This window comes from Pinus tabuliformis, chromosome 1_2, assembly GCF_031772625.1.
Source record: "Pinus tabuliformis cultivar Carrire ecotype Pingquan chromosome 1_2, CPIR1, whole genome shotgun sequence".
Classification (NCBI taxonomy): domain Eukaryota; kingdom Viridiplantae; phylum Streptophyta; class Pinopsida; order Pinales; family Pinaceae; genus Pinus; species Pinus tabuliformis.
In genome coordinates this window covers 965,388,962-965,401,906 of record NC_142298.1, presented here as the reverse complement: position 1 = coordinate 965,401,906, position 12,945 = coordinate 965,388,962, and positions in this window count along the sequence as shown.

The following is a 12,945-nucleotide window of genomic DNA, read 5'->3' as shown; positions in this document are numbered from 1 at the left end:
TTCTCTCTCTCTTTCTCTGTTGAACTTTGAAGAACATAAAAGAAGAATTGATCAAGGGTTTCCCCACATTGTGGGGTTTGTCCCTGGCTAGTGCCACATCTTGTGTCCTCTTGTCTTGGCTTGTCTTCTGCGATTTATATTTATGTTCTATCTGCAGTTTACTTTAATGCTGATGTGATTGCTAACCGTGAAAACTTAAATAAATTGCTCTAGCATAGAACATACCTAAAATTAACATGGTATTAGAGCTGAGGTGAAGACAATGCCCAAGCAAGAGTGAAAGAGCAATCACCAAAGACAATAGGGACAAGAAAAAAGGATCAATGAGTTCCACATCTCTCTTCTAAGTTTGCTAAGGGTGAAGTGGAAGCAGAGAATATTATGAGAATGGCACAACGGAAGATCACTTCATTGGGAAGTTCAGATCTAAGGGTGGAAGGAAAGGCAGATGCCTTGGTTGCAATAAGTTCGGCCATCATGCAAAGGAGTGTCCGAATGGCAGAGACACATATCTTGATGAGGATAACAATCATTCCAGGGAAATATTCAATGATCAAAGGAATGACTGATAATGCAGGTCATCAAGGAAATGGTCAACTCTTCAAAGAATTCAAGGAACCCCAAAATCTCTTTTAAGTACCTGATCGCAAGAAGAACCTGGTCTCCATCTCGGAAATGGAAGTCAAAGGTTTTAGGGTGGCACTCATCGATGGAAAGGTACGTGTTTGAAAATAGATTTTTTTCAAATATGTTTTAGAGTTCAGGGTTGTATCAAGTCCACTAGGGACCATGTCCATTGACTCAGCACCGAAGGTCTGTGAGTCAGATGGTGACCGGGATGCCTGAATTCAAAAGGAGCATGAAGGTACATGTCTGAGATGTATCGAAGGAAAATCTTACAAGGGGACCATTCCCCTCATGTCGCAGGTCCACAGGTTTGGAACAACCCGTGGAGTTTGAGATTCATGAACAGGGAATCTCATGTATACAGGTGGAAGAAAGCCCTCTATGGCTTGAAGCAAAACACACCGGGCGTAGTATGAGAGGACTGTTAGCTGTTTGATGAAGCTGAGATTCACTAGGAGTGAAACCAATCCAAACCATTATCCGAAGGATGTGGATGATAGACCTCTCATACCGACACCTTATGCGGACGAACTATTTTTGACAGGTGCATGACCCTCTCATTTGCAGAAGTAAGAGGGAGTTGGATTCTGGACATATGTTTTGTGGTTAGCATGGTGAGCTCATATTTGGTTGAGCTTCACTTGCTTGATGCCAAGAATCTTTTGAGATATCTTCGGGGCACAATCTCTCATGGATTGAGATACATTGCCAGAAATATGAAACCTGCATGATTATTTGAATGCTGACTGGGCAAGCAGTGTGGAGGATCACTAGAGCACTTTTCAGTGTTGGTTCTCTTTGGATTCTGCTTCGATATCATGGATGAGAAGGAAGCAGAAGTCAGTTGTTATAAGTACTGCCAAGACCGGATACATAACTATGAGTATAATCTCGTATGAAGTTGCCTGGTTGTGGAAACTCTTTAGTGAGTACACATGATGAATACCACTGTGATTCTCTATGACAACCAGAGGTGGGATTCGATTATTGAGGAATCCCGTATTCAATGATTGCTCCAGCAGATAGACATCAGATACTACCTTATCTGGGATATGGTAAGTCGATGAGCAAGGAGGCTCCATCACACTAAGATGATGTACATGTTGCTAGTCAGAGCCTCAGGGAAAGATTAAATTTGTGATTTTCCTGAACGACTTGGAGTCATCGAGAGACCCTTGTAAAAGGGTCCTGCATGTTGCATACATTGAGCTCTGGGGGCTTGCGGTTCTTACTGGAGTAACATATGACTACAGGGTGACTCACCCTCCCCTGGTGGTGCGCACTGGGACAGGATGATTCGCTCTCCTGTGGATAGGATGATTCACTCTCCTGTGAACAAGATGATTCGCTCTCTTGTGGGACAAGATGATTCACTCTCTTGTGGGATAGGATGATTCGCTCTCCTGTGGATAGGATGATTCGCTCTCCTGTGAACAAGATGATTCACTCTCTTGTGGGACAAGATGATTCGCTCTCTTGTGGGACAGGATGATTCACTCTCCTGTGTAGTAGGATGATTAGTTCTCCTGTGAGGTCTGGATGATGTGTTCTCCATGACGATTATGTAGCAGGATTATTAGTTCTCCTGTGAGGTCTGGATGATGTGTTCTCCATGACGATTATGTAGCAGGATGATTAGCTCTCCTGTGAGGCCTGGATGATGTGTTCTCCATGGTGATTGTGTAGCAGGATGATTAGTTCTCCTGTGAGGACAGGATTGATTAAGTTCTCCTGTCAAGGCATCCTACCCATGTAGTCTGGGACTCATGGGAAGTACCTCTCATCTGATCAATGAGCAGGGAAATGAGGATAGGGACCATAGTAGTACCGATGGATGCATCGCTGTATCTACCGTACTCCCTATGCTAGGATGACCTTCATTGATCTGGGATCAATGATACTGGTCTGGGACTAGTGGTAGGAGTTGTACCTACTATGACACTGACTTCGGGTCGGTTGAGACTAGTTTGGGACCAGTGGTACATACTCTGAGACTAACTTAGGGTCAGTGGAAGACTGGTCTGGGACCAATGAGAGTGGTACATGCTATGACGCTGACTTCGGGTCGGTTGAGACTAGTCTGGGACCAGTGGTACACTCTCTGAGACTGATGATACTGGTCTGGGACCAGTAGTAGGAGTGGTACCCACTATGACACTAACTTTGGGTCAGTTGAGACTGGTCTGGGACCAGTGGTATGCACTCTGAGACTGACTTCAGGTCAGTGGAGAATGGTATGAGACATTCTCGATCAATTCTTCTTCTTCATGGTTCAGCGGAGCTAAGTTGAGGAGAGCAAAGCAGAGCCAGTAGAGCAAAGCAGAGCCAACAGAGTTGAGTAGAGCAGAGCGGAGCCATTAGAGCTGAGCAAAGATAACAAAGCTGAGCAGAGCTAAGCAGGGCAGTGCAGGGCACTAATGGCAGAGATAGTATAGTTGGACATATGGATCAGCGGATGGAGTTTTCCCTAGTTGAGAGGGAGTGTTAAAATTGGCAACTAGGGCCAAACTCCATGTGGGTCAGCTTATTTATGGCAGCTGATATTTTTATTGGATCCCTCTCGTCGAGAGGTGTAGGATTGATCTAAAGATCATCCGATTCTGATAAGTATTTATGGAGATATGAATTTATTTTGATTATGGAATTATTATCAAGCCGACCAGCAACTTATGTAGGCTCAAGAAGCCCAAACGTCATGTCTATTCAACCTATACGTTTTTGGTATAAATAGAAGAGGATTTGAAGTCATTTTACACACATTATTCACGTGATCTCCTCCTCTCCACGTCTTGGGTTTTTGGTGAAGGAGAGACACTAATGAAGATACGTTGGGCTAAGTGTATAATAGCTGTAGATGATGCCCTAGCTAATGCCCTAGATGCTACACGTTCATGAAGACACTATATACGCACAACAATGGAGACTCTTGCATATACGAAGCAATGGCACATACGCTGTCATACATATAATGAAGACTATAGCACAACCTCTATACGCTGGCATGCCTCTATACGCTGTCATGCATATACACAACATTTAAATCGCAGTCATGGTGACATATAATACACAAAACTCTATACATGATGTACGCGTAACATATACGCTGTCATACACAACAATTCTATATACGCATATACGCTGTCATACACAACAACTCTACATAACATATACGCAGGTCATACGCAGATATGGAATACGTTGCAATGGAGATAAGAAGCCGCAGTCACATAGAGAGGAGCCGCAGTAGGGTTTGACTGCACCTAGGGTTTCGGTGCAGTCACAACCTCGATGCCAGGAGCAATGAATAATGTCATCGCAGTGAAGAAGAGTCTCAGCATACCTATGATCTGAAGGAGGTATCTCACATTCTTTCGTGTGAGTATTGGAGCAGATCCACTCTACAAGATTTATCATATTGTTTGGTACAAATGATAAAGGAATGATGTAGTCTCAACAGCATAACAGTGACAAGGGTTACATAATAAAGCAGTAATGAGAATCATTGTCTCAACAAATATACAATGATGACAAAGGTATATTGCAACAATCCACTTCAATGAAGAGCTCATTGACATAATGTAATGACTATCTTAGTGCATCAATGGAAGCATAGAGATCACAGTGAGTGGATCACATTGATATGAAGCAATAGTGAAGATCTCCGTAATGATGGCTTCAATGGTGCTGAAATGAGGAGGATATCACCAGCGATGGAAAAGAGGATTAGAGATCTGATATCTGGATCTCGGTGACATGCAGCAGTGACTTGAAGTACAACATGATGATGGATAAGATCATGGACATGGGCAGCATGAAGTTGAATGAGATCATGGACATGAAGGGCAGCATGATGATGGATAAGATCATGGACATGGGAAGCATGATGATAATCGTGATTAGTGCAGCATGGTGCAGTATGCAGTGGTGCAACAAGAGAACCAGATGCAGCATGATGATAGGTGAAGGAGTCACCTTGGAGAATCAGTTGAAGCAGAATGTCTTCAACTAATCTCATCGTTATACGAAATGATCTATGCTAGATCTCGATAAGTCAAAGTGTTGACTTTTGTTGTAAATGTACTATCTCTCTCTCTCTCTCTTTCTCCGCTAAACTTTGAAGAACATAAAAAAAGAATTGATCAAGGGTTTCCCCACATTGTGGGGTTTGTCCTTGGCTAGCGCCACATCTTGTGTCCTCTTGTCTTGGCTTGTCTTCTGTGATTTATATTTATGTTCTATATGCAGTTTACTTTAATGTTGATGTGATTGCTAACTATGAAAATTTAAATAAATTTCTCTAGCATAGAACATACCTAAAATTAACAAGACTTCTAGTAAGAGAAGCTTCTCCTCCACTTTAGGAAAAACTACCTAAAGAGGTTCAATGCAAGTTCTCTTTATAAAATCTGCACTAGAAGCGCTAGGTCAGCATAGTGCAAAACGTTACCAGCATGGGTTACCAATGGTGCAAAACACACTGATCCTGAAAACTAGGTTTTTGACAAGTTTTCTTAGAAACTCTTTTAGGGCATTTTTTCTTTTTTTCTTCAGGGATGCTTCTATATATGTTTCATGGTGAATGCACTGGCAAGTTTCATCATTTTGACGCTTCAGGATATGGGACAGGAAGTGTGAAAAAATATTGTGTAACAATAACTGTGCTTTTTTACAGTATCGTGGGTGCCCATAATGCATTATTTTGATTCTATATTCATTTAAGGTGCATTTTTGTTTCCTTTTCATCATTCATAGTTGTAGTTCACTAATGAAATCAAATCTCCCTCATATTATTTGATTGAGTTTTCTTGTGCCCTTGGTTCCTTGCATGCATCTCGATGACAAATATTTCATGTGTTGATCACTTTTTATTTTTACACATTTTTCTTTAAGTTGTTGACATCATACCATCACTAAGGACACTCCCTTGTGAATGTAAAGGCACCAGTTCAAAGGGAAGAGTAATCAACAAGTGATCTTAGGCTAATTTCTTATATTTATTTTGTAGAGGTAACATGTCTTAAATTTTTTCCTCTCGTTTTGTCTTTGAAAATTGTGTATTGGAGAATAAATCAAATCTACCCAGTTACTGCTATCTGAAAACCTTTATTAGGTAGCACTATGATAATTTCTTGAGGTAAATTTAATCATCATATTAGCCATCCAAGACCTCACAATATTGATGTTAGTTTTTGGGAAAGAAAAACAACTCATTTTTCATAGTAGTGGATTGTGACTACTATGTCATAATGAATTTGCATATGACTATGGTGTTTCTTTTGGGATTCATAACCCATTGATAGTCTTCTCTTGGCTCACTAAATAGGTAAGCATGTCTTTAATTGTGGCAGACATTGTATGAACATGATGTAAAAATATAAAATATCCTCGAGAAATTTGGAGATTGGCCTTGACGGGTATAACATCAACAAGATCACATTTCAAAATGGATTTTTCATTATTATGTTAGATACACAAAGTAGCTATTCCCAACCTTTCACTTGGTTTTTTCTTTATCTATCATATCTTGTGATAGTAACTAGAATGGCCCTAACTCCAATGACTTCTTAACATTGTATGAATTTGTTCCTAAATCTAAAATTAGTATCAATTGAATGCCCATTTAAGTTTAGATAATAAAGTACAATTCAAGCTTACCCATCAATGGAATATATAAAATAATGTTTTTGCATGTTTGGAAAAGTTAAAGTAATATGTTCCTAACTGTAATAAGAATCATTTTTGAGTCAGTGTCTAAGAATTAGAAATGAATTTTCATAAGCATTAAGGCATTCTTTTATCAATGGCCATTTCTTGGCATATAAATATCCCTTTTCCTCTCTCCTACATAAAATAACTATTGGAAGATCTAATAATATCTTAAATTATGTAAAATCACCAAGGTCTAATATTACATGTTCGTCCTCGTCTAGGTCTAACAAAATTTGTCATTTCAAAGGAATATAAACAATAAAATTTGAATAGAACTATTATGTTTGATTTAAAATTGTTGTTTCAAAGTTGTGTGGATTGCATGAACCAATATGGTAAATTTCGTATTGAATCCTTAGATTTCATATATGCTTCATAAGGTCTAACATTGACTCCAAGACCAGAATAGATAGGTATATTAATCAAGCACCATTTGGAGAAGTTGTGGTCTTTGTAAAGATTTTGAAGTTGGGGATATGTAGTGGTGTTGGCTCATGAAGGTCCAGTGGAGACCCTGAATGTTGAAAGTTTGTAACAAGAAATGCTTGTTGAGAATGCAACAAGATGATGGAGCTTAGTGGAAAGGAGTCACCTTCACTAAGTGGTCCCACAGGCAAGTTTTGGCACAAAGTCTATTTTTAGACATATGGATCATGGCCTATGAGTTGCAGGATGCTGTTTATGGATGATTTGTCATGTTGAGAAAAATAGATGGACTTCTATTTTTGGATCACAATAGGAGTGATCAGAGTCTATTTTTAGACTGCTAGTCAAAAATAGAAAAGTCAAATATTATTGTCTCATAATAATATTTAGACTATAAACATTATCTTATCCTCTTGGAGCACTTCAGTTTGAGCTACATATGTGGCACATGCAGCTGAAAGAAGGAAATACGAATTTCCTATGTTTAGTTGAGTTGTTGCATGCAGGGACTTCAGTTAGAACTCAAGTGATTGAGTTTGGTGGAGTTGACAGTGGAGTTGTGTTCAGTTTGACTTTGTTAAACTAGTTGTAATTAGTCTAACTGCAAATAGACTAATGATGAGTTGTGTGAACTAATTATTAACTCATAATGCAACTGAAGAATACATCAGTTAACTCAGTTGATGTACAGTTCAGTGGAGATAGGTGTTAGAGGTTGAGATTGCTATCAGTTGTGACTATAGTTGTCCATGAGATCATGCACAATCAGTGGGATTGAGTTATTCCAATGACAATTGCGCAGTATGGGGCCAATAACAAGTGATTATAGCCTCTTCTCACGTGATTTCCAGGATGGGTGATTCTCTTGAGGTAAAAATGAGTTTGGTTCAACCATTCTCACCTATTCTCTTGCAGGATTGTGCAGTGGAGGCAGGCAAGCAGCGGGGGAGATTTGGAGATCAGATCTGAGCTGTATTGTGTGTAACAGGTGGAGATAGTAGTGAGTACTTGCGAGGAGTATTGTACTATGTATTGTTACATGTTCTTAATCAATATAATATACAGATAGTTGGGGTTTTTAGCGAGATGCTTTCCCTGGGAAAATACTGTGTTGATATGTGTGATTGATGCTTCTATGTGCGCATGTTATTGTTTCTGCTTCTGTAAATTGATGATCAACGTAGAGGAGGTTATGTATTATACATGTATTCCGCAACTAACGTATAATCAGGATAATCTCTGTGCATAAGTGTCATATTATTCAAAATTTCTACATGGTATCGGAGCTGGTTGATTTGTAGAACAGGTTCTACAGGATATCAAAGCGAGGATTGATCATCAGATCTATTATTCAGAAAGTGTTTACATTTTATTTCTTCAGGCAGAGTCTGTAATCGGGCCAAGTAGCCTTTGTATTCATCCTTCTTTTGGAAGGTGAGATATCCGGTGAATTCCCATACAGTCGATCTCTGTACAAGAAATACTTTGTTCTCACGAATTTGAGATCAGAAGCGGTTGAGTTTTGAGTTGGTGGAATGGCGCTCAAGGATAAACTCAGAAACATCAAAGCTGAGAATGGAGATGCCACAGATTGTCCACAGAAGAAGAAAAATAAGCAAGCTGCTGGATCGGCAGCGGGAGAGGCCTTAGCCTTGCAGTTTGAGCTGGATTTTTCGCTGATCGCATGGTTGGTATCAAGTGTGATGGGATCGGTATGGTTCTTGGACAGTGGTGCGTCTTTTCACATGACAGGAGATCGAGATTTGTTCTCTGATCTGGATGAGAAATATCTTGGAGTGCACATCGAGATGGGCGATGATGGTAGATATAGTGCGACCGGTATCGGTACCATTTCCTTTGAGAGGGAGTCTGGTAAACCCTTCAGATTGAAGGAAGTGATGCATGTTCTAGGATTGAAGAAGAATCTTATCTCTGTGGCGATGTTCGAAGACAAGGGATATGATGTTGTTTTTGGCGAGGGAAAGGCTTTCCTGCACAGTAAGACAACTGGAGAAACCCAGAAGATAGGGGTTCGGGTCAAGAACCTATATGCTCTTGAGGTTCAAGATGCATGCAATGCCTTGAGCAGCGAGGCAACTGATGGAGACTTGGTGGTTGAGAGGGAGAGTATATTACCTCTCAACATGCAGAGCCATAAGAAGTTTCAGACGATTGTGGAGGAGCCACGATTGGTGAAGCAGCTTCATGAGGTTGTGGAGCAGCCACAACAAGGGAAGCTGAGAGGAGATCGAGTAGAGACATCTACTCATGCAGAGACATCCAGTAGGGGGAAACTTCGAGCCAGGTGGGCTGAGGGATTGCATGCAACCATACCTCCAGGTAGGAGGTGGGGTGATGTGGATTGATCGTCCCAAGGAGGAGGGGCAGGATCCTTGAGGTACCCAACCTCTTGGATGAGACCTTGCTATAGGAGCCCCAATGTGGAGTAGCAGGAATTGGCTGATTGGGTAGAGACAGATGCGGATGGAGTGACAGAGAGAGCGACAGTGCAGGGAATCCCAGGACAACGCATAGCATGCAGGCTGCAGCAATGCGAGAGGCACAAGTGTTTTGCACAGTGTTAGGTGGCACAGAGAGGTATGCAATGGTGCGAGATGCATGGAGATGTTGTAGTAGCACAGATGTCAGAGAGGGAGCACTTGTCAGAAACAGGTAGAGCTTCAACATCAGGTAATGTTTCTAGCCCAACAGAGTGGTCAGTTGGGAGTGTTTTTGTTCCAAGTGTTGTTGGAGCAAAGTGGACTGGGCAGATGTGTTGCATGCAGAACATTCCAGAGTTACAGGATCGGGTTTGAGAGGAAGCCTTTCTTGTTGAGAGGGAGTGTTGAAAAGTGTGCAACAAGAAATGCTTGTTGAGAATGCAACAAGATGATGGAGCTTAGTGGAAAGGAGTCGCCTTCACTAAGTGGTCCCGCAGGCAAGTTTTGGCGCAAAGTCTATTTTTAGACTATGTCTATTTTCAGACATATGGATTATGGTCTATGAGTTGCAGGATGCTTTTTATGGATGATTGGTCATGTTGGGAAAAATAGATGGACTTCTATTTTTGGATCACAGCAGGAGTGATCAGAGTCTATTTTTAGACTGCTAGTCAAAAATAGAAAAGTCAAATATTATTGTCTCATAATAATATTTAGACTATAAACATTATCTTATCCTCTTGGAGCACTTTAGTTTGAGCTACAGATGTGGCACATGCAGCTGAAAGAAGGAAATACAAATTTCCTATGTTTAGTTGAGTTGTTGCATGCAGGGACTTCAGTTAGAACTCAAGTGATTGAGTTTGGTGGAGTTGACAGTGGAGTTGTGTTCAGTTTGACTTTGTTAAACTAGTTGTAATTAGTCTAACTACAAATAGACTAATGATGAGTTGTGTGAACTAATTATTAACTCATAATGCAACTGAAGAATACATCAGTTAACTCAGTGCATGTACAGTTCAGTGGAGACAGGTGTTAGAGGTTGAGATTGCTATCAGTTGTGACTATAGTTGTGCATGAGATCTTGCACAATCAGTGGGATTGAGTTATGCCAATGACAATTGCACATTATGGGGCCAATAACAAGTGATTATAGCCTCTGCTCATGTGATTTCCAGGGTGGGTGATTCTCTTGAGGTAAAAACGAGTTTGGTTCAACCATTCTCACCTATTCTCTTGCAGGATTGTGCAGTGGAGGCAGGCAAGCAGCGGGGGAGATTTGGAGATCAGATCTAAGCTGTATTGTGTGTAACAGGTGGAGATAGTAGTGAGTACTTGCGAGGAGTATTGTACTATGTATTGTTACATGTTCTCAATCAATATAATATACAGATAGTTGGGGTTTTTAGCGAGATGCTTTCCCCGGGAAAATACTATGTTGATATGTGTGATTGATGCTTCTATGTGCACATGTTATTGTTTTTGCTTCTATAAATTGATGATCAACGTAGAGGAGGTTATGTATTATAAATGTATTCTGCAACTAATGTATAATCATGATAATCTCTGTGAATAAGTGTCATATTATTCAAAATTTCTACACTGAATCCTAGTGGAAAAATATTATGAACACTTTCATGCAAAAACTTGTGCAAGTCTAGCAAGTCTCATTCAAGTATCCATGTTGATTGCCACTAAAGTAGTTTTGGTTTCTAGGATAATGAAATCAAGAGATTGGTTTATATTGAGAGTGTGGCATGTAGAAATTTGAAAGTCTAGCTTTTGACTCTGCAGACCCAAGGAAACCATGGGCTGGTTCACGATAGGTTTTTTTGCTATAGGAAATTTAATGTTTATTGTACTTGCTTGTAGGAACTCTTTGGAGATGGTGGTCGAGCTGCAATTCAGACACAAGGTTCAACGAACTAATTCTTTTGGCTCAACACATGTTGATGAGTATCAAAATATAACTTTTGAGGTGAGGTTATAATATTAGACATCTACAATTTTACAACCTTTACAATTATTTTCTTAATGTCATGAAAATGTGGTCATGAATTGTGGGTCTATTCTTAATTTGTTATAACATATCAATCATGATAATTTATATTAGGTTTGAAACACATTCTTGATTCCCAAAAAATATAGGATTTGTGTTTTTTGAACTTGTTGATGGTGTTAGACCCGCCAACATTCAGGGGATGTCCCTGTTATGAAGTCCCAACTAGACCTCACACCGTTTGATTTAGGAGTCCCATCTGGTACGATGGCCCGATTTCCATTATCTTAGAGATTTTTCTTAGCTCTTGCAGTTCAACACATGGGAGTGTTATGCTTGTATCTTCAAAAAGTGAGGTGAGTATGCCTGGTGAGTGCGTAATGTAACTTGTATCCGAGTTCTCTTACTGTAAAGGGAGAGAGTAAAAATGAGCCTCTAGATGAGAGGTATTAATACCACCCAGGGAGGGACAGACACGAACCAACAAGGGTCTGACCAACATCCAATGGAGTAGTCCACAACGGATGTGGTAGTTGTTAAAACCAAAGTGAAAGGGAAAACACGTACACCATCTAGTAGAGTAGTCCACACGGAGGTGATGATCGTTATAACCAAGAAAACAAGAATGGTCTGTCTAATGTCCTGTGGAGTAGTCCACACAGATGAGACAACAGTGATAAACAATACAACACATCTTCAACAATGTAAGTACTAAAATAACCAAAGTAGTTCAACTATCTTAGTACAGGTTAAGCAAACATGCATTACAAATGTTTAAAGAGTAGTCTTATAGACATCCACAAAACATGTGTGAAAACGTGCTGGCATGAAACATGATTCTAAATTAAGAAAAATTTCCAAGACACATTTGTAAACCATACATCACCAGTCCCAGTAGTGGGACTGGAGCCACTTCTCGCTCCTCAAAGAATAGAATATAGACTCTCAAGCCTATGTGGGAGGAGCCAAGGTGAAAATTCCTTTCTCATACAATGGGAGGGGTATATATAGCTAAGGGTGATGCTTGGCCCTTGTGACTCTTGGAATACCCTCATGACTGTTCCACTTCCCATGACTTTTCAACTGACATGACTCTTCGACTTCTTGTGTGTGTCCATTGGACTTCACTTTACATTACATTCAGTTACAATAGATATGGCACGTATTGGTGATGCGGCCGAGAAAACTCATGAAACAACTCGACATGACACCACTGACATGTACTGGTTGACTGTGCTATCCATGTTAAGCTGCTACGCTTCTGAGTGATTGATGTACTCTTGGTGTGCTTTGTCTTGTCCTCGCATGGCATAGTGTTGCACAGTCTTCGATGGTACTGATCTTGCTTGATGGTTCAATGCATGTGTTCCTTCTCCTTGTTGCTTGATACACTTGGTACATCCTTGCAGCTGCACACAAGTCTTCTAGAATGTGCTCTCCTTCTTCATCCCAATCGTCATCTCGCCATGATCTACTAGTGTACATGTTCCTGGAATTCACTCATGATTGGATGACATAATATCCAAAGCCTCCTAATGCATTATTTTCATGTTCCGGGTGACAGGGGGGAGGACAACTCACAGAGGCACCGCTGAGCATAACTCAGGTTGGAATGAGGCATTCTGGGAGGACAACTCACAGAGGCACTGTTGAGTGTAACTCAGGTTGGAATGAGGCATTCCGGGAGGATAATGTGCATTGTTGGGAAAAACTGTGTAGTGGTCACTGGGAATCAGGATTACG